A 26,326-nucleotide genomic window follows, 5' to 3' on the forward strand; every position below is an offset into this window, starting at 1 on the left:
CAAGTTTTCTGGTGGCAGTATAACTGCAGCTTGACTGTAACATTTAATAAAGGAACTAGACTATCCAATTACCAACTATACTACAGTATATCAACACTTTAGTTCCGCTGCTTCCCACATTTATAGAGTTATCTACATCTGTGAACCAAATTTTTATTTAATAAAAGAAAAACAAAAAAAATAAAATTTATTCAAATTCAGTAGCATGAACTGATTTATCTATATTTTGGTTTTTACCTCAATAAATAAATTTTGCTCCAACAGTTTTCTCTTAATTATCATCATCTTCTGAACTGATTTTAGTTTGATGATCTGAAAGAGGAATTTCATATTTATCATCTAAGACTAATAAAACGTTTTCACTTTCAGCTTCTGAAATATTCTAAGATTTTCTTTTTTAAGTTCTGATAATTTAGTGAACATTACTATTCATGTTCATCTTGTTTGGCTTCGATTTATATAGAAAAGTTTAAGTTTTCTAAATGAAAATATTTATCAATTGTTTTAATTTTTGAAAATATAATCCTTTTAGTTTTTATTGTCTCTATCTTCCTGAAAATATTTCAAAAGATGTAAAAATAAAGATAACACTTTTATAATTTTTTAATTTTTTTTCATTTATATAATTAAAAATTCTCGGTTAAAATTCGGTGTTGTGTAAATTCTTTGAACCATACACAATTATACATGCAATTGTATCACTATGTGTATTTTCATTCAAAAATGCAAATAATTTCAAAGTTTTTTTCTGAGTAATTAAAACATTCCTTCTTCTAGTCATGTTTATGACATAGATGGGATAGTTTTGAATAAAATTGAATGAATTTACATTTACATCGTTATTTAATTGTGTTATTTCTTCAAAATCTCTAAAAGCATTGTAAGCTTTTAAAAAGTTATTTGGGGATCAAGGTCCCATAATTCTTGGGGAAGAACATCATTTCCTCCACTTTTTAGATAAATATTCTATTATTTAACATGATCAAACGAAGAAAAATCATTTAACTCCTTATTTTCTATTAGTTTGAAAAGCAATGAAAATAAAGTAAGGCATATCAAATTCAGCAGAATCATAAAAATTAGTAATATCTAGTTCAAAATTTCTTTTTCCATTTCTACATCTACATCTACATTGATACTCCGCAAGCCACCCAACGGTGTGTGGCGGAGGGCACTTTACGTGCCACTGTCATTACCTCCCTTTCCTGTTCCAGTCGCGTATGGTTCGCAGGAAGAACGACTGTCTGAAAGCCTCCGTGCGCGCTCTAATCTCTCTAATTTTACATTCGTGATCTCCTCGGGAAGTATAAGTAGGGGGAAGCAATATATTCGATACCTCATCCAGAAACGCACCCTCTCGAAACCTGGCGAGCAAGCTACACCGCGATGCAGAGCGCCTCTCTTGCAGAGTCTGCCACTTGAGTTTATTAAACATCTCCGTAACGCTATCACGGTTACCAAATAACCCAGTGACGAAACGCGCCGCTCTTCTTTGGATCCTCTCTATCTCCTCCGTCAACCCGACCTGGTATGGATCCCACTCTGATGAGCAATACTCAAGTATAGGTCGAACGAGTGTTTTGTAAGCCACCTCCTTTGTTGATGGACTACATTTTCTAAGCACTCTCCCAATGAATCTCAACCTGGTACCCGCCTTACCAACAATTATTTTTATATGATCATTCCACTTCAAATCGTTCCGTACGCATACTCCCAGATATTTTACAGAAGTAACTGCTACCAGTGTTTGTTCCGCTATCATATAATCATACAATAAAGGATCCTTCTTTCTATGTATTCGCAATACATTACATTTGTCTATGTTAAGGGTCAGTTGCCACTCCCTGCACCAAGTGCCTATCCGCTGCAGATCTTCCTGTATTTCGCTACAATTTTCTAATAAGGCAACTTCTCTGTATACTACAGCATCATCCGCGAAAAGCCGCATGGAACTTCCGACACTATCTACTAAGTCATTTATATATATTGTGAAAAGCAATGGTCCCATAACACTCCCCTGTGGCACGCCAGAGGTTACTTTAACGTCTGTAGACGTCTCTCCATTGATAACAACATGCTGTGTTCTGTTTGCTAAAAACTCTTCAATCCAGCCACACAGCTGGTCTGATATTCCGTAGGCTCTTACTTTGTTTATCAGGCGACAGTGCGGAACTGTATCGAACGCCTTCCGGAAGTCAAGAAAAATAGCATCTACCTGGGAGCCTGTATCTATTATTTTCTGGGTCTCATGAACAAATAAGGCGAGTTGGGTCTCACACGATCGCTGTTTCCGGAATCCATGTTGATTCCTACATAGTAGATTCTGGGTTTCCAGAAATGACATGATACGCGAGCAAAAAACATGTTCTAAAATTCTACAAGAGATCGACGTAAGAGATATAGGTCTATAGTTTTGCGCATCTGCTCGACGACCCTTCTTGAAGACTGGGACTATCTGTGCTCTTTTCCAATCATTTGGAACCCTCCGTTCCTCTAGAGACTTGCGGTACACGGCTGTTAGAAGGGGGGCAAGTTCTTTCGCGTACTCTGTGTAGAATCGAATTGGTATCCCGTCAGGTCCAGTGGACTTTCCTCTATTGAGTGATTCCAGTTGCTTTTCTATTCCTTGGACACTTATTTCGATGTCAGCCATTTTTTCGTTTGTGCGAGGATTTAGAGAAGGAACTGCAGTGCGGTCTTCCTCTGTGAAACAGCTTTGGAAAAAGGTGTTTAGTATTTCAGCTTTACGCGTGTCATCCTCTGTTTCAATGCCATCATCATCCCGTAGTGTCTGGATATGCTGTTTCGAGCCACTTACTGATTTAACGTAAGACCAGAACTTCCTAGGATTTTCTGTCAAGTCGGTACATAGAATTTTACTTTCGAATTCAATGAACGCTTCACGCATAGCCCTCCTTACGCTAACTTTGACATCGTTTAGCTTCTGTTTGTCTGAGAGGTTTTGGCTGCGTTTAAACTTGGAGTGGAGCTCTCTTTGCTTTCGCAGTAGTTTCCTAACTTTGTTGTTGTACCACGGTGGGTTTTTCCCGTCCCTCACAGTTTTACTCGGCACGTACCTGTCTAAAACGCATTTTACGATTGCCTTGAACTTTTTCCATAAACACTCAACATTGTCAGTGTCGGAACAGAAATTTTCGTTTTGATCTGTTAGGTAGTCTGAAATCTGCCTTCTATTACTCTTGCTAAACAGATAAACCTTCCTCCCTTTTTTTATATTCCTATTAACTTCCATATTCGGGGATGCTGCAACGGCCTTATGATCACTGATTCCCTGTTCTGTACATACAGATTCGAAACGTTCGGGTCTGTTTGTTATCAGTAGGTCCAATATGTTATCTCCACGAGTCGGTTCTCTGTTTAATTGCTCGAGGTAATTTTCGGATAGTGCACTCAGTATAATGTCACTCGATGCTCTGTCCCTACCACCCGTCCTAAACATCTGAGTGTCCCAGTCTATATCTGGTAAATTGAAATCTCCACCTAAGACTATAACATGCTGAGAAAATTTATGTGAAATGTATTCCAAATTTTCTCTCAGTTGTTCTGCCACTAATGCTGCTGAGTCGGGAGGTCGGTAAAAGGAGCCAATTATTAACCTAGTTCGGTTGTTTAGTGTAACCTCCACCCATAATAATTCACAGGAACTATCCACTTCTACTTCACTACAGGATAAACTACTACTAACAGCGATGAACACTCCACCACCGGTTGCATGCAATCTATCCTTTCTAAACACCGTCTGTACCTTTGTAAAAATTTCGGCAGAATTTATCTCTGGCTTAAGCCAGCTTTCTGTACCTATAACGATTTCAGCTTCGGTGCTTTCTATCAGCGCTTGAAGTTCCGGTACTTTACCAACGCAGCTTCGACAGTTGACAATTACAATACCGATTGCTGCTTGGTCCCCGCATGTCCTGACTTTGCCCCGCACCCGTTGAGGCTGTTGCCCTTTCTGTACTTGCCCAAGGCCATCTAACCTAAAAAACCGCCCAGCCCACGCCACACAACCCCTGCTACCCGTGTAGCCGCTTGTTGCGTGTAGTGGACTCCTGACCTATCCAGCGGAACCCGAAACCCCACCACCCTATGGCGCAGCAAATTCTGTTCTTTCTAGTACAAAGAAAGAATTTGGAAATTTTGGATTTTTCTAGTTCAAGCGAATATTCTGGTTCATATTTAACAACAGGAACACGAATTTCCATACTTTTTACAACTTTACTTCTTTTTGGAAATGTACTATTATCATTATTAGTAGTCCATCAAAGAACAGAATCTTGTTGATCTTTCCTTGAACTACAATTAAAAATTACAGTTAAATCTCCTTCCAAAATTGTTTCATTAAAATCCTTAAAAATCCACCAAATAAATTTAATGGATAAAATACTTCATATTGTTTGTATTTCATTTTATCACTGTTGAGAATGTGTTCTTCCACAGTTAATTCAATTGATAGAGATGAAGCCAATCACACAAAATGGATATTGTCTTCTAGATAAAATTTTGTTTCCTTTTTAACTGTAATAACATCAAACAATTTTAACACATAATAATCCATTATTTTAATATTCGATATATGCTAAAAAATCCTTTACATCTGTATGAATGACATCGAATGTCATATAGAGTTCTGAACAATTAGGATGAATCCATCCATTGCTAATATTATATTAATTTATGTTCCTTTATTAGGTAGATTTAAATTATTTTCTGTTTTCTCATTAACAGGAAATGAATATAATTAATAACTCTCAGTTTCAGTCATGATCCATTAAGGCAAAAATGTTTAATTCATTTTTCAAATTACTGTTACATGTGCACCATTAAAATGAATCAAATTACCATTTACATCATTGATAGTAATTATTAAATTTTGAATAGTACCAAATAATTGCGATATTTATAGGATAATTTGGTACATAAATTATTGATCCTCTAGATTCAGCATTTGGTTTAAATGGAGAAATAATATTAGTTTCTCTATAAAAAATCATCATTATGATTAACAAACATTCCAGCAGCTAGATTAAAATTTATATTTATTAATTCAAATGGAATAATTTTTGGAACATTATTAGCCATTGCTTTTTCATTAGCTTCAATAATTTGATAAGTAAGCCCCAAAATTTGGCCAATAAAATCTTTTTTACTCATAAATAATTTAATATGAATCTTCCTGGCAGATTAAAACTGTGTGCCGGACCGAGACTCGAACTTGGGACCTTTGACTTTCGCGGGCAAGTGCTCTACTGACTGAGCAACCCAAGCACGACTCGCACCCCATCCTCACAGCTTTAATACCGCCAGTACCTCGTCTCCTACCTTCCAAACTTCACAGAAGCTCTCCTACAAACCTTGCAGAACTAGCACTCCTGGAAGAAAGGATATTGCGGAGACATGGCTTAGCCACAGCCTGGGGGATGTTTCTAGAATGAAATTTTCACTCTACTGCGGAGTGTGCGCTGATATGAAACTTCCTGACAGATGGGGCGTGAGTCGTACTTGGGTAGCTCAGTTGGTAGAGCACTTGCTTGCAAAAGGCGAAGGCCCCGAGTTCGAGTCTCGGTCCGGCACACAGTTTTAATCTGCCAGGAAGTTTCATATCAGTGCACACCCCGTGTAGAGTGAAAATTTCATTCTAGAATTTAATATCACTTTTGTAGTAACTCAGGTTAAATATTTATCTTTGTGACTGTGAATGTTAGGTTTTTTCGATTGAATAAATTTTTCTAAATTTTTGAAACTCTATGATCGACAGGAATTTATATCGTTTCTTCGATAGGGTAAAAATTATTATTTTGGATGTAATATTTCGGATTAAAAAAGTTGAATAAAAACCAACAAGTGGAAAATTTTTATAAGTCTCTTTTCTTGGAACAGTCAATTCTTTTAGCACAGATGAATTATTGCTCAGTTGCAAGAATAGACTCATCTATATTAGAAAAATTATGTAAATAAATGACTGATTGGGAACCAAAAATAAGAATTGCTGAAAAAATTAAAATATAAACATGGTACAGTTTTACTAATTCCATTTGATGTTCAATAATAGGAGTAAGTGGTTGTGGAAAAACAGTATTAATGATTGATAATTATATTCTACCTGCAGGATGGTTAAATAGGAAAAAATGAATCATTTGTATGTTTATTCTAAAAGTTCATATCAACAAAAACATCAAGACTTTATAAAAAGATTTGAAAAATTGAAGGTAAAATTAATGAAAAGATTAATAATTTTATAGAAAATAATGATTAAATTATTCTATTAGATGAATGCCAAAATAATACACTTGTAGTTTTTCAAAATTCCATTCCTGAAAATTAAGACTTAGTTAGAGAATATTTTACTTGAGGTAGACATAAAGGAATCGGTGTTTTTGCTTGGCTCAAACTTATTCAAAAATATCAAAACAATTAGTTACAGATAATCTACATATTTAAATATTTTCAGACAAGATAATACAAACTTAAATCATATTAATCATGAATTTGTTGTCATTTTAAAGAGTTGTGTAGTAAATGTTGGAAGAAAGATGAATTTGGTTTTATAACAGTAGATATGACTAGAAAAATTAATAATGGTAAATACAGTGAATATATTAAGGATTTTTTAAACATTAAACATAAGAATATTGAACATAGAAACATCGAATGTAAAATAAAATAAAGTTGTTATTTATCGAGGAAATAGAAAAGTAAAAGAACAATTAAAAGAAGAGTTTAAACATGGAAAAACAACCAAGAACAGATTACGAAAAATTTAAAAAAGATCAACCTGTTCTTTATGCACTTGAGCAAGGTAGCAAGGAAGCGAAGGTTTAGGTGATAATGTTTTGGAAGCTATTGAAGAACTACTCTCCAGCTCTTCTGGAGGAATGAGCCTTATTGCGTCAACAGCATTCCCTCTAGTTGTCATCCCTGTATTGTTACCACAGGTGGTCACACGGCATAATGAGCACGTTAACCAGTTGTCAGAATGTGTGGGCAAATCCGTAAAGTTGGGAAAAACAAACAACAATTTTTGTACATCGTCTTGCAGGTTGCAGTTTTTTTCGTTTCTGTATTCTTTACATTGTTTCAACTCTACTACCATCTGTGTATACTGTTATGTAGCAAAATAAATGCAACCTTGAAATATTTCCGGTTGTTTCTTTAATTTTGTACACCAGTGTATATAACAACTCGAAGCATAACTGCAGATCCGTCAGGACCAAAAAGATTTAAAAACGGCTCATGTCAGTCTGTGAGATACTTTCAACAAAAGCTCACACAGATAAAAAATTAACAATTGGGCAGTAATGGCAGAAATGAAGTCAGCACCAGACCAGGGACAAAGCGACCAAAGCAAGAAAAGGAATCCACACAGAAAAAATAAGAGCTGCTTCGAAACTCCAAAGATTGGAATATAATAGCTTTGCACGATCCGACAGAGTTCAGTCACACGTGATAATACACACATCAAAAAAAGTTTTGCATCACCCCAGTTCCCAGAACTCCTGAAGATTGACGTTGACTGTGGATATTGTATCACAGACACAGTCCCTTTGACTGTTCAGAGATGGCACTAAATCCGCCCAAAGATGTAAACAACCACGCATGACCAGCGCCTATTAGACGGAGGGGGTCCGACAGACGATCAGTTCCAGTCATTACACCAAGAAGGAAGTACACGCCTCGTGTTGTCTGTGGTTCAACCATGCTTAGAAGGTCAATATCGCGGTTCGATCGCGCTCACATTATTACTTCGTGCCAGGAAGGACTCTCAACAAGAGAAGTGTACAGGCGTCTCGAAGTGAACCAAAGCGATATTGTTCCGACATGGAGGAGACACAGAGAGACAGGAACTGTCGATGACATGCCTCGCTCAGGCCGCCCAAGGGCTACTACTGCAGTGGATGAGCACTACGTATCGATTATGGCTCGGAGGAACCCTGACAGCAACGCCACCATGTTGAATAATGATTTTCGTGCAGCATGTCGTGTTATGACTCAAACTGTGAGCAATAGGCTACATGATGCGCAACGTCACACCCGAAGTCCATGGGGAGGTCCATCTTTACAACTACCACACCATGCAGCGCGGTACAGATGGGTCCAACAACATCCCGAACATGGCATCACGTTCTCTTCACCGACGAGTATCGCATATGCTTTCAACTAGACAATCGTCAGAGACGTGTTTGGAGATATCGTGGTCAGGCTGAACGCCGTAGACACATTGTCCATTGTCCAGCGAGTGCAGCAAGACGGAGGTTCCCTGCTGTTTTGGGGTCGCATTATCTGGGGCCGACGTACGCCCCTGGTGGTCATGGAAGGTGCCGCAACGGCTGTACGATACGTGAATGCCATCCTCCGACCGATAGTGCAACATTATTGGCAGCATACTGGCGAGGCATTTGTCTTCATTGACGACAATTCGCGCCCCCATCGTGCACATCTTGTGAATGACTTTCTTCAGGATAGCGACATCACACGACTAGAGTGGTGAGCATGTTTTCCAGGCATGAGCCCTAGCGAACATGCCTGGGATAAATTGAAAAGGCCTGTTTACGGACGACGTGACCGACCAACCACTCTGAAGGATCAATGCTGAATCGCCGTTGAGGCTTGGGACAATCTGGACCAACAATGCCTCGATGAACTTGTGGATAGTATGCCAAGCGAAATACAGGCATGCATCAATGGAAGTGTTACTGGGTATTAGAGGTGCTGGTGTGTATAGCACCTCTGGACCGCCACCTCTGACGGTCTCGTTGTATGGTGGTGCAACACGCAATGTCTGGTTTTCATGAGCAGGAAAAAGGACGGAAATGATGTTTATGTTGACGTCTATTCCAATTTTCAGTAGAGGTTCCAGAACTCGCGGAACTGGGGTGATGCAAAACTTTTTTTGACGTGTGTAGTATGCAATTCAGTGCCGACTCTGGATGCAAAATGACGTGACCTTCGGGTTGCCTCCATTCATGGGGAGGAGTCAATGACCTCTGATGGTGACCACATGTCATAATCACTCCCGACCCCTCTCCTGCCTTCTCACCCTATCGACAGGCAATCATAGTGTCTTCGAGCGTACGGAGACGGCGACTTCGGAGATGACGTCTCGGTACCCGCTGGTGATTTTTAAGCTAGTACGCTGTAAACGTCACCTACTGTGCGTTCAGAGTGGGCAAGCCTCCAACCTCTGCGTTCTATGAAGAGGCGTGGGCGTCCAATACCTCGTCGTCTCTTCGTGGATCCACCGTGCCTCAGCCACTTGCCACTGATGCTCACGACAGTAGCAAGGGAACAGCTTACCAGCATCGAAGCGTCCGAGATGCTCTTTCACAGGCATTGGGCTACAACTATCAGCCCTTCATCAAAGTCACCTGTGCATTTCCCCAACTGCGGCTCGTGTTGTCGGTACAGTGATTCCCCTTTCGTCTCTGCTCGACGTACAGGTTTTCCTTAAGGCACCACGTGCCCGCAACGCGGTTCTCGTGATGGGCAGAGGCGATGCAAGTTTTGTGTGATCAGTGTGTGCATCTGTTACGTGCTCACAGCGGGCAGCCTGCCAGGGAACTTTCCGCAGATCGCGTGCGGAGACGTTGCAAAATCACAGCCCGCCCTCGTCGCACGGACTCTGTTTATCGCGCCCTGCTTGTCAGAAGTGCCGAGTCAGCAGGGGGAACTGTGGCGGCCGAGCCACATCGCGCGTGGAGTTACGCGAGGTCTGGGTCTGGGTGTAGTTCAGCTCGCTGCCAGTGCAGGCGGCGTTCCAGTGCGCGACCAGACACCACGCAGCGAGAGGTCGGTCTCTGCAAACGCTTCTCTTCTATATTAATCCTGATTTCTAGTTTGCGCTGGAAGTCAACTACATTTACTATTTTCAGGGTTCCCTACCTCAAATGGTTCAAATGGCTCTGAGCACTATGGGACTCAACTGCTGAGGTCATTAGTCCCCTAGAACTTAGAACTAGTTAAACCTAACTAACCTAAGGACATCACAAACATCCATGCCCGAGGCAGGATGCGAACCTGCCGCCGTAGCGGTCGTGCGGTTCCAGACTGCAGCGCCTTTAACCGCACGGCCACTTCGGCCGGCTCGCTACCTCAATCGGTAAAAATAAAACCCTTATACAATCACGTTGTTGCTGGTCTGTCTGTCTGTCTGTCAGTCCGACTGTTAAGACCATTACTTCTCAGAAAGGGGTTGACCTATAAGGTCTATGGTCGCTTAGGCGTGTGAAAAATTTGAGCTACTAAGTTAGTACAATCAAAAGATACGGACTATTATGTCACATATTTCGATACAAGCCCAATCATCAAAATGAATAGGTGGACTATCTAGCTGCGTGTGGGTGTTTGTGGTCTTTGTGGTAATCTGGGTGAGTGGAAAAGGAGAGATGGTTGCGGGATCGAATCTCGCCAAGGCCACAGATTTTTTCAGTTTTCGTTGTAACCTAGCCTTCAGCCCACAAAGATGTGTGGAGTCGCCAAAAAGGAGACGTGCTTCGGATTTTACGCTAAATTGTTGGCCCCCTGTCAGCAGATGGTATAACTGGGGCAGGTCAGGGACACAGTCGCAATTCACTGAAGTGGCGTCCAGTAGAAAGACTTTCACCACGCCATCGAGCCACAACAAATTGTTATTATTATTATTATTATTACGTGCATACATAGTTACAGGATAACAATTATTGAACTACATGAAAAAACGTAAATTATTTACACACTACTTTATTCAACATGTAAACGACGCTACAGGTATTCGGATTTATATTATGACATGTTCGGCACGCCTACCATCATTGGCGATAATGTGGCGCAGACCAACAGCGAAATTCTGCTTGACCCGCTGAAGTGTCAGAACATCGATGCTGTCACCGACCTCCTGAATGGCTGTTTTGAGCTCAGCAATGGTTTTGGGCAATGTCGACGATTCTAAACCTAAGTATAAGACTCCAGTCTGAATTCCGGAGGCGATTACAAACAGTTTGCAGAAATATACTCCTAGCCCGGAGAAGACCTGTCAAGTGGCATTTCCATGGTGTTAAATGTGGATGTTGTCATTCTACGTTCTAGTCCTTACACCTGAGACCTTGCTGCCTTTCACGTGTTCCAGCATTGCTTTGAGCTGATACATAAAAGAGAGTTGCATATTGCGAGTGAATGCTTGAAAAGAATTGTGAACGGTGAACGTAACGTAGCGGTGTAGTTTGTGAGTGATGAAGCTTGGGTGCACCTTTCTGGGCATGCGAATAACCGGAATGGTCCGCCGGGGACTCTAACATTGCGTATCAAAACCATCTTCAAGGCAAAAAAATTATTTTTGGGGCAAGGTATCTCATAGTCGAATTGGCGACCATATGTTGTTTGATACCAGCCCAACGTTACGTTTATCCTTAAATTTTTAGAAAACTTCTGGTGTCAATTAAAGCAACATGGAGAAGAGTAAGCCATTGCATCTTTCAGCAATCTGAAACCGCATTCACGGTGTCGCGTCAGTTGCCGTCTCGTATTCGTGAGGCCTTTGCAAAACAACGCAAAATAAACAAACGTTTGTCGCCGGCTCGTTTGCCGGGATTGTTTCCTTGTGATTTTTATCCACGTTGATATTTAAAACGAAACGTGTCCGAAAAAACATTAAGAGTATGGACCAGAATGACTCAGCTAGGAGTATTTAAACAAGTGATGGTACAGTTCTGCGTGAAATTATAATGTGATTACATGAGCACAGAAGTGAGTAGAGATGCTGAACGACCATTTTCAACATATTTATTATTTTCTCTGTGTTGACAAGTCGGATTATAAAACGTTCCTTCAGAAATGTCTGACACAGTGTGTGCTCGTGCTGTTAGGACTGCTTGTGTGAAATCCCAAACTGCAGTGCTATCTCCTGGTGAGTTATAGCGTTACGATCCTCGACGTTTCAACGACAGCTGTCTGGAACGTCAAAGTGCTACTAGCTTCACTGTAGCTGGCGTCCTGACCCCATATGTAACAGAACGTGTCTGAAACGTGTCGGAAAACAGGCGGTGGAGCAGCGTAGGAAAACAAAAAAGTTTTTTGGGTCTTCAACCGACGAAGTAACCACTGTTCGCGTTTTTGGCCAGCAAATGGATCATAGCCCAGGATCACCCCTCGTATTCGCCGGATTTGGCTCCAGCCGACTACTTGTTCCCCAAATTGAATTTGTCAGTGAAAGGATACAATTACGATGCAACAGAGGACATATAAGAAAACTGTAGTGTAGTGCTAGATGCAATACCAAAAAAAGACTGTAGCACGTAAATGTGATTTGCAGAGTATCCGTGTAGATGTAGATGTTTCAAAGCACTTTTAAACAATTTTAGCTGTGTACTGGTGCGAAACGATTTTGAATAAATACGGTGATTTTGTGAACATAATTCATTATTTTTTCCATAGCCACAGTCGTAATGGAACTGGTCACACTGTGTTTAGTATGAATTGTCATCACAGACACAGTACAGACTTGTTGTGGGAATCAAATAGTGTCAATAATAGGCGACCAATGGTGTACAATTGCAAAAAAGTCATGAGATGTTCAGTTGACTCTTTTATTAGAACATGTTACGCGTTTCGGGATTACACCCATCTTCAGACATCACAAACTTCAACTCCTTCCTATCCAACCAGGCGTACAGCCTTGACAACTCAAAATAACATCGAGATGTTATTGGACACTTTCATTGAGTTGTCATTGGTTGCCAATTATTGACATAAAAATGATCGCAGGCCTCAGACGGGATTTTACGTCCTGAATATCAATCAAATAGTATGTGTGTGTGTGCACTAGGAAATGTGGACAAGTATGACATATGGAGGTTTCGGATGATTCCGGATGGCGTGTTCGGAGAGCCAAAGTGTGCCGGCATGGTAACTCAGCCTGTTCGATCAGAGGGTTAGCTGCCTTTTGTAATAATGATATAAAAAACCGAGTGAATGGATGAATCATGAAGTTGAACGGGTGTCATGGGACGTCCATCCCGAACAAGTGCAACGAACGATAAAAAAACAAGATGTGGTTAAAGCGACCCTTCGCGGTAAGCAGGAGGTCCGGGTTCGAGTCCTGGTCCGGCAAAAATTTTCATGTGTCTCCAATAAATGGTACAGCTGAAGTCAATTTAGATTTGCAATTTGCGAATCAAATTTCTTAATATTCGTAATGTTTTCAGTACGTAATTTTTATATTGTAGTAATGCTAGGCTTCATTCTTCAATAGGTAAAAATGGAACTATTATAGGATAACTTTGTTGTCCGTCTGTGTGTGTGTGTGTGTGTGTGAGAGAGAGAGAGAGAGAGAGAGAGAGAGAGAGAGAGAGAGCGGGAAGGTGGGTAGGCAATTGGATGTGTGTGTCTGTCCGACTGTTCAAAACTCTTTTTCTCAGGAACGGGTAGATATATCAAGTTGAAATTTATATCACTTACTGAGGTCTACAGTCCTTTGGTGGTGTAAAAATCTTAAGCTTCTAAGTCAAGCCGCGCGGGGTAGCCGCGCGGTCTACGGCGATTTGTCACGGCCGTGCGGCTCCCCCCGTCGGAGGTTCGAGTCCTCCCTCGGGCATGGGTGCGTGTGTTGTCCATAGCATAAGTTAGTTTAAGTTAGATTAAGTAGTGTGTAGGCTTGGGGACCGATGACCTCAGCAGTTTGGTCCCATGAGACCTTACCACAAATTTCCAAATTTTTCTAAGCCAATCGAATCAAAAGACAAGGCCATTTATGTCACATACTTTGATACTCACAAATTCACTCATTAAAACCTCGTTAAAAAGAAAGTTTCACAGTATATGCAAAAGAAAAAATTCAGAGAAATTGTGATTTGTGATTATGATTATATCACAAGGCCAATTTTTTCTTCTGTTTATTATTTCCGACTGAGAACTTGAAACTGAAACATTCTCGAAAATCTTGCTATGCCTGGCACCGATATTTTGGCACTATCACTGTCGATAAAAGGCGAAAATCGTCGAAATCCTCGATTCCTGGGATGTATTACAGTTTGTACGGAACGCCCATTGCCCAAGTCCCGCCATTCGCACCAGGCCAGTTCCTTAAAAGTATTTTCTGCTTTCAATACAACACAGTGGTTTTCCGTGACTGAATGTGCTTAATACTGACGAAGGATTGCTTTCAGCTTGGATGCACTGTGCAAGTAGAGATGCAATTCATTTTTTCGTCGGAGGTTAGGAGTATTACTACTTATATTATAAGGGGTCGTGCTGAAAAGTAGTGCTTACGAATTTCTTATTTGAAAAATCTTAGAGCTTTTTTTTAAATAAAACAGACTTAGTTAACATTCTATATCTTAATTGTTGATGTCTATATGGCTGTTTCTCAAAATATTCACCCTGGCGACGAACGCATTTCTCCTCACGAGACACCAGTTTGTTAATACCGTGAGTGTAGAATGTTTCACTTTGTTGACGGAGTCACATTCTCACCCCTAGTCGCACCGCTTTATCCCAATCAACGTGAAGTCCTCGAAAGTATTCTTTAAATTTAGGAAACAGCCGAAAATCAGATTGTGCCAAGCCGGATTGTATGGAGGATCTACATCTACATGGATACTCTTCAAATCACATTTCAGTGCCCGGCAGAGGTTTCGTCGAACCACCTTCACAATTCTCTATTATTCCAATCTCGTATAGCGCGCGGAAAGATTGAACACCTATATCTTTCCGTACGAGCTCTGATTTCCCATATTTTATCGTAGTGATCATTCCTCCCTATGTAGATCGGTGTCAACAAAATATTTTCGCATTCGGAGGAGAAAGTTGGTGATTGGAATTTCGTGAGAAGATTCCGCAGCAACGAAAAAAGCCTTTCTTTTAATGATGTCCAGCCCAAATTCTGTATCATTTCTGTGACACTGTCTCCAATATTTCGCGATAATACACAACGTGCTGCCTTTCTTTGAACTTTTTCGATGTACTCCGTCAGTCCTTCCTGGTAAGGATTCCATGCCGTGCAGCAGTATTCTAAATGAGGACGGACAAGCGTTGTGTAGGCAGTCTCCTTAGTAGATCTGTTACATTTTCTAAGGGCCCAGCCAATAAAACGCCGTCTTTGGTTAGCCTTCCCCACAACATTTTCTGTGTGTTCCTTCCAATTTAAATTGTTCGTAATTGTAATACCTAGGTATTTAGTAGAATTCATAGCTTTTAGATTAGACTGATTTATCGTGTAACCAAAGTTTAACGAGTTCCTTTTAGCACTCATGTGTATGACCTCACACTATTCGTTACTTAGGGTCAACTGCCACTTTTCGCACCATTCAGATATCTTTTCTAAATCGTTTTGCAGTTTGTTTTGATCTTCTGATGACTTTACTAGTCGATAACGACAGTGTCATCTGCAAACAACCGAAGACGGCTGCTCAGATTGTCTCCCAGATCGTTTATATACACTCCTGGAAATTGAAATAAGAACACCGTGAATTCATTGTCCCAGGAAGGGGAAACTTTATTGACACATTCCTGGGGTCAGATACATCACATCATCACACTGACAGACCCACAGGCACATAGACACAGGCAACAGAGCATGCACAATGTCGGCACTAGTACAGTGTATATCCACCTTTCGCACCAATGCAGGCTGCTATTCTCCCATGGAGACGATCGTAGAGATGCTGGATGTAGTCCTGTGGAACGGCTTGCCATGCCATTTCCACCTGGCGCCTCAGTTGGACCAGCGTTCGTGCTGGACGTGCAGACCGCGTGAGACGACGCTTCATCCAGACCCAAACATGCTCAATGGGGGACAGATCCGGAGATCTTGCTGGCCAGGGTAGTTGACTTACACCTTCTAGAGCACGTTGGGTGGCACGGGATACATGCGGACGTGCATTGTCCTGTTGGAACAGCAAGTTCCCTTGCCGGTCTAGGAATGGTAGAACGATGGGTTCGATGACGGTTTGGATGTACCGTGCACTATTCAGTGTCCCCTCGACGATCACCAGTGGTGTACGGCCAGTGTAGGAGATCGCTCCCCACACCATGATGCCGGGTGTTGGCCCTGTGTGCCTCGGTCGTATGCAGTCTTGATTGTGGCGCTCACCTGCACGGCGCCAAACACGCATACGACCATCATTGGCACCAAGGCAGAAGCGACTCTCATCGCTGAAGACGACACGTCTCCATTCGTCCCTCCATTCACGCCTGTTGCGACACCACTGGAGGCGGGCTGCACGATGTTGGGGCGTGAGCGGAAGACGGCCTAACGGTGTGCGGGACCGTAGCCCAGCTTCATGGAGACGGTTGCGAATGGTCCTCGCCGATACCCCAGGAGCAACAGTGTCCCTAATTTGCTGGGAAGTGGCGGTGCGGTCCCCTACGGCACTGCGTAGGATCCTACGGTCTTGGCGTGCATCCGTGCGTCGCTGCGGTCCGGTCCCAGGTCGACGGGCACGTGCACCTTCCGCCGACCACTGGCGACAACATCGATGTACTGTGGAGACCTCACGCCCCACGTGTTGAGCAATTCGGCGGTACGTCCACCTGGCCTCCCGCATGCCCACTATACGCCCTCGCTCAAAGTCCGTCAACTGCACATACGGTTCACGTCCACGCTGTCGCGGCATGCTACCAGTGTTAAAGACTGCGATGGAGCTCCGTATGCCACGGCAAACTGGCTGACACTGACGGCGGCGGTGCACAAATGCTGCGCAGCTAGCGCCATTTGACGGCCAACACCGCGGTTCCTGGTGTGTCCGCTGTGCCGTGCGTGTGATCATTGCTTGTACAGCCCTCTCGCAGTGTCCGGAGCAAGTATGGTGGATCTGACACACTGGTGTCAATGTGTTCTTTTTTCCATTTCCTGGAGTGTAGATAAGGAACAGCAAAGGGCCTATAACACTATCTTTCCGTCAGTCACTACGAATTGTGACCTCTCTGACGGGAAATCACGAATCAAGTCACATAACAGACGATGTTCCATAAGCACGCAATTTCACTACGAGCCGATTGTGTGGAACCATGTCAAAAGCCTTCCGGAAACCCAGAAATACGAAATAGATCTGAAATCCCTTGTCAACACTTCATGTGAATAAAGAGCTAGTTGTGTTTAACAGGAACGATGTTTTCTAAACCCATGTTGACTGTGTGTCAATAGAGCGTTTCCTTCGAGGTAATTCATAATATTCGAACACAATATATGTTCCAAAATCCTGCTGCATATCGACGTTAACGATATGGGCCTGTAATTTAGTGTATGATCGGATTGTCGGCGTCGGATTGTTGCAGATGCCGCAGAGCTCGTGTGCTGTCTGGCATGGTCGTGCTGAAGGAGAGAAATTTCAATTGGAAGTTGTAACCTCCCCACAAACAAAATAATAAAATAAATATTATGGATAGTGATTCTTATTTAAGTGTAACGTCCCCACAAAATTCATTCCTTTCACATTTGTAACATCCCTACAGAAATTTATTGACATTTAACCTCCACACAAAACTTGTTTCTCATTTAATGTAAGCTCGAAACAGAAAAATTCCTAAACTTCGTAATAAAAAATAAATTCAGTAACGTGGTAGAATTTGGACGACATCAGCGCTGCGTCATGGCCCTGTAAGATCATTCTGAATAAAAAAGCAAAAAATTCTTACCTCAATAAAAACGGCGAACATATCTGCTCTTATGTAAAATTTTTCGGGGACAGCTCTGTGCAATGCTGGCCGATAGATTTGTCATTTATGAAAGGAAGCAATTGATTTTTCTTTTGTAACAATAGGAATGATCATGGATTGAAGAAATTAGTAAATTCTTTAAATTGAAATGAATTTTTTTTAGAAATTACTTTATATCACAAAGATTATTATTAGGACATTTTTAAAAGATTTACATGGGACTTTGCATAACATTACTAGATATGCGCGAGGCTGCTTTTTACCTTATACAATAACACTCAGGCTCCGGCATCGCTGCACCGCGACCGGCCCAGCCAACATGATACACCAGACCAGAGCAGACAGGCGACTGCTCGCTAGCAACAACTTACTGCTACTGCTACACAGTTCGTACTGCAGTCAACACTGCTCTTTGGTCTCAGATTCTCTTATAGCTTACATATCGCAGGCAGCACATACCTCTTACAAAGTACGTTTTCTGCGGTTAGAAACTCGATTACAGCACGCTGTTTCTCACGCACCGGCTCAGTTATGCTAAACACGGCCATGTTACACGCCACAACTCAGAGGCCTCTAATGGCAGAGCGTTGCTACTTGAGTCAGCCAGGCGAGAAATTCGACAGAGTAATATTCACGACATGTAATACCCCAACCGATATTGAGAACAGAGTAAAACATTCCGAGGCATTACTTTTCAGTATGTCCTCTTACGTAACAAGTTAGAACTCCACCTCGCACCGAAAAACTGACCCTGTTTCGGGCGGATATGGATGCTCTGAAAGCTCCAACTTACCACTAGCCAGACCCCAGTTGTTATATTGTGTAAGAGGTGACGTTGCACTCCTCAAGGTATGATCATGTGTTACAACAGCTCTCATTCGTTACAGAGACGCCTTCCTTCCTCTGCTACGCTTGTCGGCGATCAGAATAATACAAATTACTCACTGACGTCCCTTTCTCGTCATTCGTTGCTACCGCCACGAGCAAAAAGTGTGCTTATTTCGTAGAGTAGCCGGCAATTTTCTCCAAATGTCGTCGCCATTACAATAATCACACGTTTCCTGTTCCCACCGCTGCCGTAACGTCGACGGCACACGGATTGTTCATTCGAACGTCAACGCTGAGTGTGACGAGTTCAACGTGCTGCTGAACACTCAGAAAACATGGCGGCTTGTGCACATACGGTACGCGCAGGAACGTACCTACAGCTTTGTCATGGGGGGGGGGGTCCAACACTATCATTTAGGAAGGTAAACCTGTCTTCGCCCACCACATAAAAAGGTTTTGCTGTTAACGCCAATAGAGTCAATCAAGCAGAAATTAAAAAACCCACAAATACGTTAGCATCCATATTACATGCGGGTAAAACTGTAGAGAAATACTAATTGATCCAAGCGTCTTTAAATAAAACACATGTATTGTAGCCGTTGAGGTATTTATTTATGAAAAAGTAACTAATTGTAAGCTAACAGTGGAGGTAATTATATATTTTTGAATATCGTTATTAATCATTTATATTAAGCAATAATATTATTATATTAGTCTTTGTATTTAAATTGTGACACTTTGGCATTTTGCTGTGACTTCAGGTCGTAAGCTAATTTAAAAATAAACATTAATTACTTCAATGTAAAGTATTATATTTAGCCTTTTACGTCTTGCTGCCGACTTACTAATAATTACTTCACAATCTAGTTGCACCGCCAGATCACGATGAACACTCATTAGAGCAAGACCAGTAAGTCTTTCACCTCCCATTTTATTCCTTATGTAAGTGCTTAGCCTCTTCATAGTCGAGAAACATCTTTCAGGGGTCGCCGTTGACACTGGGAGTGTGGCTAATATGAAAAGAAGCTTTTTTATCGAAGGGAAAAACAGTTCAGCACACTGATCAATAACTTCTATTGCAGTGACAGGTTTTTCCTCTACAGATTTCCAGCGATTGTGCCATATCTCGTATTCGCTCAGAATTGTTGTGCCTACATTCTCACCGAGAAATATTTGCGCTGTCTTCTTAAGATTTTCTTTTGTCCTGGAGTCATTATTTGTTTTCTCAGGCAGAAGCATCTGAATTCCTTTGATTGTTTCTTCATGTGGTTTAAAACGAGCATAAAGTTATGTGATCACATGTTCAATAAAAGGGTAAAATACATTTCGACGATAATACTCGTATATTTCAGCAGTTTCTCCTGGTACATTGCTGCGCTGGGTTTGCCTTCCAGTCGTTCTTGGAACAGTTATGTCACTTGAGCTCATCTGCTTTGCCTGCTCGAGAAGGACTGAGAACTCACTTTCATTCTGAATATTTTGTAGACTAGTTTTAACTGTTTTCGCATAACTGCAAGTGTTCATCAGGTCAACATTGACCTTCTGCATTGCTTTATTCAGGTTCGGTGTACATGAAAAAACTTTTCGTAATATAACAAGCGACATGATAAATTGGTTATTTTCCATGGCAGTCTGCAGTTGGTATGCTTCAGTGGCGACATCCCTACTAGCAGCGTCTTGAAGGGCCTCAAGTGTCGCGGTACTACAGGAAGCATTTCTGCAAATCTCTCAACAGCCACATGCTTTTCGGTCCACCGCGTCTCACAAAGGGAGATCAGCGTTGAATGAGATGAGTCAGTTTGATCTGAAATTATCTTCAAAAGGTTGTCCCGAAGTAAAGATTGTCGAAAAACGTTTACTATACTTTTTATTGTTCCAATACAGTTCCGTATCATAGGTATTCCACACGAATGCTCAAGAACTAAATTAAGAACATGTGCCACACAGTATACAAATTGCGCTCTCGGATATTGTTCTGCAATTATTGTTCTCACGCCTCGTAACCGGCCGCTCATTACTGCAGCGCCATCAAAGCCTTTGCCCTACCAATTTGTCCACATCCAAGTTATAAGATAAGAGATGTGTTATGATCGTGTTTGCCAATGCTTGCGCTGAAACATCTTCCACGTAGATAAAGTCAAGAAAATCCTCCCTGATAATCGATTTTCTAGTCTACGTATCGTAAACATAACGCTAGTTGTGAAACTTCCTGGCAGATTAAAACTGTGTGCCCGACCGAGACTCGAACTCGAGACCTTTGCCTTTCGCGGGCAAGTGCTCTACCATCTGAGCTACCGAAGCTCGACGCACGCCCGGTACTCACAGCTTTACTTCTGTCAGTATCTCGTCTCCTACCTTCCAAAACATCCACAGTAGAGCCATGTATACCTCTTCAGGAATTCAGAATGAAGTTATTGACCTGTGTGGTAATGCTGTGTGGTAATGCTATTCAAGCACAAGTACTGAAAAGGGTCAAGAAGGCAGGTTCTTTTTACTGTACTGGCTGACGAAACAAAAGCCGTATCACGCCTAGAACAACTAGCGTTATAAGTGATTCTTAAGTGCTTCATCACCGGATCGAGCACGAAAACGAAGTAGCGCTCTAAAATTACCGTCATTGTGTGCAGGTTCGTTTATTCCAACTTCTCCAGAATGACGGCATCCTCTTAGGGAAACTTCCTGTCTTCCACAGAGAAGAATTGTTTCTACAGTAGCTTTCAATCTTTTCCTGTTCTCTTAAGCAATTTTACTATTTTCCACATTGATGGACTCTGTAACATCAAGAGCTTTTCCCTCCATGACCTTTATAAAATTTGTTGCCTGCTCGACAGCAAATTTATGATATTTTGTATCAGCGTGGTGATTAAAGCTGCCTAAAGCTTTTTTCCAGTTAGTGAATGGCTTACTAACAAAGGCCCCTAGTTCCTGATGACCACGGCTGCCTTGCATTTTTCCAAGTAAAACACATATTTGCAAAATGCTCCCTGCATGATGACTGAATACACAAGCCATCAGTGCCTGGTAGTCCAATGACGTTGAAAGGTTCTTCTTGCCGGTGACTGGAAACTTGAAAGTATCCGGTGGGGTCCAAGGCTCTTTTAATGCTCGCAGCTTTTCCTCATCATTGCCTGGAGGATACCCTACATATCTCCCAATGTCATAATCTATGTATTTAGCTGGAGACAATTCCATGCTAGCTGTAAAAGAGAAGAAGAAAATGAAACACTGCCAAAACACGCATCCATTTTCGCTGGTGTACAACTAGCTACATAATGGACAGTAAATCACAGCCTGCTACTTTATTTCAGATGTTTTTCTGTCATGGTTATGTCTTTGACACACTTCCTGAAATACCTGTACAGGATAGTGCATACCTGTTACATAGCGGTCAGTGTCAAAACAGATGCTTGTTATTGAGCTGTGATAGACTATAAATGTGACAGTCATAAAAGTCCTCCATTAATATCCAGCATTAGTGCAATTTCTGTTTTATTCAGAATATCGCCCAAAATAACCTCCACAAAACTGATAATACCAAATAATAGCTGTACAGCTCTTCATAAATAACAACGATGGCGATACTACAGTACATGTATAGTATTATTTGACATCTTTATATAATTTGTATTCCGTTTTCTGCAAAAGAATCTAAGCAATTTGTTAGAATGAGTCCTAGGAACTTTTTGGAATTTATAAGAAAATAAGTTAATTCCGCTACGAGCACATCCAAATTCCACTACAGTTTCAAATATAATTTATGATATAGTCTACATAATTCCTGACGATATACAGGCTAAATAAATAATTTAAGCTATGGACAAATATATTCCATATTTTTCCAGGTGGGGCATTTAACGATCAGCGACAGCTAGGACGACAGTGTCCAGTGCTGAATATCGTGCTTCATTCAAATAGTTGCTGTTGATATAGTAACTGTAGTTTGATGCGACAGGTAATTTTCCTCTTTATATGGAATCTGAACTGGCTAAGGCGTAAGGAATTAATTTGCAAGTTTTTTTTTAGCATTGTGTGTGTGAAACGTTTCAATGTTTATTAAAATCACAGTGAAATGTATGAATTTGTTGATGCAGCAATATTTTGATCGCCTTCAGTTCTCAGATAATAATTGATACGTTTTTCAAACTTACGGAAATGTTCCTCCGTAATTATGTACGAAATATAATAATGATCAATAACGGTTCTTGTTTTGGATGTCTAGTCATACTTTCAACAAGTCACTTAACGTTTCTGCGAGTAGCTTAATAAGTCTTTTAGTTTTAATGTCTGTCATCATGGAGAAAGACTGTTCGGTATCTGCAGTCCCGTGCATATGTTACATGTTTTGTACTTGGCAATGAAAATTTACGAGGGTTTTGCATTTCGCCGAAGAAAGTTGAATTCCGCTATCTTTTTAACAATTTCATAATTTCGCCGCTACGCCACGAAGGCCAAAAAACTTTAATACGCGTAGCGAAATTCCGCTACGGTTGGCAAGATTGCACTCACTTCCGTTGCACACATACTGAGGGTGGGGGTAGACACCCCGCCGCAGGGCACAGCTATTTTTTGCAGCCTCATTCCTCCATGGCTTGTCACTACGTCAACCAAGCGCAGTGCCCCTGGACACCCCCATTATATACGTCCGTGGGTACGCGTGTCTCAACGTCGTATGCTAAAGCACTGAATGAAGGAAGTTCTGCTAACCCGGCGGCAGTGTTGCCAATTTAGCGACTTTGTCGCTAGAAATGGCGACTTTTGCTTTCGTCTTAGCGACAAAAAAACCTTTTTAGCGACAAAAATTATTTAGCGACTTATCTGGCGACTTTTGGAGTACTGACGACTTTTGAAGTACAAATCAAAACTATTTTGGGCCAGTATTTTCATTAACAAAACTAAGATTTTAACTATAGAATGGGTACTACACTTACTTTGTTCTAGATTTACTAAGTTAAATTAAGTTCTTAGCAGATCATGTAGCATTGTTCTTAATTTAGTAAACCTGAATGTGGGAATTGCCTACAGAGTAAGAAAACCTTGACTATAGAACAATTCATTATTTATTACCCACTAGCCTGTTATCGTCGATAGCGTATCGATCTATAATTCTTCAACTTTTGAACTTCCTTTATTTATCGAATTGACAAAAAACATACGTAATATGTATAATAAAATACATTTCTGTCCAGCAACCTCTAATTTTTCGAAATGTTAACTTGCAGTCAAATTATTACCACATGCACAGTGGTAACGCAAGAACAGTTCGGTGGGGGTATCTCAGACATTATTACGTTTTAAACAATGAACAGTAGGACTGATATCGAGTTACCGAGTGAGTAGATTGTTTCATGACCTCTAGTTCGCCTGAGTTTTAATGTATTTTCAGTGATTATAAATTGGTGAAACTTAACGTTGTGGTGGCCAACGTAATGGATTTACCGCAGAAGAAGAAGCAGTACGCTCAAAAATAACGGGATGCGTGGGAAGCAGAACCTGAATTCAATGGTTGACTGAAACCAGTCGTTGGAGACTTATCCAAGGCAAGATATCAAGTATGTGCAACAGAGTCTTATGCTAAATTGTGTGATATTAGAAAGCATTCGAAATCTATTAAGCATAAACAAAAAATTGATTAAAAAAAAACACAAACCACCTTACCTGTGAAAATTCTTCCGAAAACTGCAGTTTGAATAGCAAGCAGAGCTGAAGGTGCCCTTTCTTTATTTATTGCTGAACATTGTTCTATTTTAGCTGTATATCATTTAGGAATACTGTGCAAGAAGGTGTTTTCAGGTGATGAGGGCGCTAAAAACATGCAATTACATCGTACGAAGTGCACTAACATTATGACTGAAGTTTTGGCTCCACATTTTACACAATCATTGGTTGAAGATATAGGTAAACAAAGATACAGTGTACTAATAGATGAATCCACAGATCAATATCTAAATCAATATCAATATCTAAAATGCTAGGTATCGTTATACGGTACTATAGTGTAGACAACCAAACCATTAGATCAGCATTTCTCAAACTCGCTGTAGTAGAAACTACAGATGCAAGAAATCTGGCTGCTGTTCTTGTGAATTCTTTGAAAGATCTCAAACTTCCATTCGCTAATATGGTAGGAATTGGCACAGATAATGCTTCTGCAATGGTTGGAATAAACAATGGACTTTTCGAACAACTCAAGAGAGAATATGGTTTGAAGCATTTGGTATTGATCCGTTGCATTTGTCACTCTCTTCAACTTGCAGTTTCGCACACCTCAGTGAATACCATACCTAGAAACATAGAGTTTCTTGTACGCGAAACCTACAATTGGTTCTCCATTTCACCCAAAAGACAAGGGGGATAGAAAAAGGTTTATGAGACAAATTGTGGAAAACAGCCACTAAAAATTTTGAAGGTCTGTGCAACACGTTGGCTTTCAATTGAACCAGCAATTCTGGAGCAGTGGGAAGAACTAAATCTACATTTTTCACTTGCCATGGTTCAAGACAATTGTTACACTGCCGATCTTTTGTACAAGATGTATTGTGACGACTCAAATCATCTTTACATTTTTTAGTTTAAACATGCTATAAAAGACGTACAAATAGCAGTAAAAGCTTTTGAAGGAGAAGACAATGACCCCACTAGATTACTAGATACACTTGTATTTCTCATGCAGTCACTGGGACAAAACATAGTTTTTCCAACTGTTGATTTGTTGACAACACCAGTTCCAAGCGAATGTATGTACGCAAATCCGAACCTTGGCTTTATGTTTGAACAGAAATTGTCTTAGTCAAGTTTCTCTGAAGAAATTAAAGTTTATCTGAAGAAGAGATGCATTCAGTTTAATCTGAAACTCATAAAAGAAATTCAACAAAGGCTCCCAAGTAACGTTACGATCCTGAAAATAATGTCAATGCTGAATGTTGAAAGAACACTTAAAGTGAATAAAAATAATGCTGTAGCGGATGTAGCTAAAGAATTGAGTTTTAGTGTCGATTTCATAGACATATGCTGCAAGAATGGCATAATATCAACTTCATTAGGTGGAATAACACTACTAACACTGTTCGATTTTGGAGTGAGGTTTTGCAGTATAAAAATGTCACAGGGGCGAATCCTTTTTCTTTGATTTCACAGCTACCAATGACTGTTCTATGCCTACTGCATTCAAATGCAGAAGTGGAAAGAATATTCAGTTCTACGAACATTATAAAAATTAAACAACGTAACAGATTATCGTTAAAGACAATTAATGCTTTGATCATATTGAGAGACCAGCTGAAGAAACAAAATAAAGATTGTGCATCTTTTGACATACTGTCAGACGTATTGGAGCTTATTGGAATGAACAAAAGTTACTCTTTTGCGACAAAACCAGTCGAACTGCAACATCATCTTTTGAGCGACGTTCAACCCTCTACATTAACTATAGTTCTGTCAGAGCATGAAACAGAAGAGTTATTCGATCTTCTGAGTGACGACGATGAATAGCTCATATACCGGTATGTATATATTTTGTAACCTAATTTGAGTTCTTGCTTTCTTTTGTTACAAATATAGTTGTATATTTCTAGTATATTTGACTACTGTGATTGAAACAACAATTTATGTATTGTGTCAATTATGATAACATGTTTAATTAAACTTTAGCGTATTTTGTATGTATGTTGTTGGAAGCGATGCGTCATTTAATTAAGACAATATAGCAATTATATATGAGACAATTTTTATTAATATTTTATTCCCCTCCACTGGCTTATTGCACACCCCTAGTAAAATCAGTTTTAGCGACTTTCTAGCGACTTTTGATATTGAATCTAGCGATTCGGGTTTTTTAAAGTTGGCAACACTGCCCAGC

General features: G+C 40.7%; 1 protein-coding gene across 1 annotated transcript in view; it reads left to right on the forward strand.

The window, feature by feature from the left end:
• Positions 1 to 9,597: 9,597 nt before the first annotated feature.
• The window catches only part of LOC124616022 (cytochrome P450 6k1-like), a 175,036-nt gene continuing 158,307 nt past the window's right edge, over positions 9,598 to 26,326 (forward strand). Inside the window, exon 1 of the mRNA XM_047144240.1 lies at positions 9,598 to 9,804. The gene's annotated coding sequence lies outside the window, so the exon portion shown is untranslated. The remainder of the gene's footprint in view (positions 9,805 to 26,326) is intronic.

Source organism: Schistocerca americana, chromosome 5, assembly GCF_021461395.2.
Source record: "Schistocerca americana isolate TAMUIC-IGC-003095 chromosome 5, iqSchAmer2.1, whole genome shotgun sequence".
Lineage (NCBI taxonomy): Eukaryota > Metazoa > Arthropoda > Insecta > Orthoptera > Acrididae > Schistocerca > Schistocerca americana.